The sequence below is a fragment of the Pteropus vampyrus genome, unplaced genomic scaffold (genome assembly GCF_000151845.1).
Source record: "Pteropus vampyrus isolate Shadow unplaced genomic scaffold, Pvam_2.0 Scaffold346, whole genome shotgun sequence".
Lineage (NCBI taxonomy): Eukaryota > Metazoa > Chordata > Mammalia > Chiroptera > Pteropodidae > Pteropus > Pteropus vampyrus.
In genome coordinates, this window is record NW_011889127.1 from 793,563 (window position 1) to 794,780 (window position 1,218).

Here is a 1,218-nt window from a genome sequence, read left to right on the forward strand (position 1 = left end):
TAACAGATCACCACCCAAGGGTGGTTAAACAACAGAGATTTCTCACCTGGAGCCAGAAGTCCAAGGTCGCGGTCTCGGCAGGTTGTTCCTTTCCGAGAGCCGCGAGGGAGGATCTGCTGCCCTGGCTTCCGGTGGCCCCAGTCGCCCCTGGGCTTGTAGATGGCCAGTCTCCTTCCAGTGTGTTCGCTTCGCCCTCCCTCCGTGCACGTGGCTCTGTGTCCAAGCTCCTCTTTTTGTAAGGACACCAGTCACATCGCGTTAGGGCCCAACCTAACGACTTCACTTCAGTTTCCCTATTTTTCAACAAGGTCACAGGTACCGTGGGCTGGGACGTCCACACCTTTTGCGGGGACGTGCTTCAACCGATAACAAGAATGAGTACAGGTGGCCTTTCCTGCGGAAGCAGAGGAGGAGAGTGGTCTGTGAGTCCAGGGTGGCTCCCAGGGGACCTCGGAAGTGGGCGTGGCAGTCGGGCGGGAGGACGTCTCGTTGGGCAGGAACAGCGTGGATCGTTGTTCAGCCCTCCCCGGAGCTATTCTTCGTCCATCCTGGTGGGGCCTGGAGACAGAGCAGATAGCCACGTGCCTGCCCTCGGGGGCACTGTGGACTTTGAGAGTGACAGACAGGAAAAAGCTTGAGAGCTGCTGGCAGTCGGGGTATTTGCTTCCTGGGGCAGCCGCGACAGGGCACCGCCGACTGGTGGCTGACAACAGAGACTTGTTGCCTCCCAGCCTGGAGGCAGGAGGCCGAGATCAGGCGTCGGCAGGGCTGGTTCCTTCTGAGGCCGAGGGCCATCTGCTCCCTGCCTCTCCCGGCTGTGGGCTTCGCTGGCATCTTCGTCATGCCTTGGCCCATAGCTGCATCACCTGATCTCTGCCTCCGTCTTCGTGTGGCCTTCTGTGCGTCACCTCTCTTCTTCCCCCGAGGACGCGCGTCATTGCTTTCGGGTCCCCTCACAGACTCCGAGATGATCTCACATCGACCTCTTAATTACCTCCTCAAAGGCCCTTTCCCCAAGCGAGGTCACAGTCACAGTTCCTGGCATGCTTTGGGGGCTGCATTCAACACTACGTCCAGGATCTGTGGGGTCGCAGAATGGCCGCCAACCTAGACTGGAGGTGGGGAGCGTTCTGGAAGTCTTCCTAGATAGACGTGCCTGCAGCGAGGCCCTGGGAGGAAGGGATGCGCCCGGTGAGGCCAGGGACGTGGGAGGGACAC

At 60.1% G+C, this 1,218-nt stretch overlaps 1 long non-coding RNA gene across 3 annotated transcripts in view; it reads right to left on the bottom strand.

Moving 5' to 3' along the window:
• Positions 1-1,218, bottom strand: part of LOC105304487 — a 6,095-nt gene that overhangs the window by 1,639 nt on the left and 3,238 nt on the right. The window contains exons 2-3 of one of the 3 annotated variants that reach the window (XR_002776890.1): positions 1,108-1,169; positions 271-394 (exon numbers count right to left, since the gene is read on the bottom strand). This is a non-coding gene — a long non-coding RNA (uncharacterized LOC105304487). Of the gene's footprint in view, positions 1-270; positions 1,208-1,218 lie in introns of those variants that run through there. The other 2 variants (XR_002776889.1, XR_897008.2) reach the window with 2 other exon arrangements.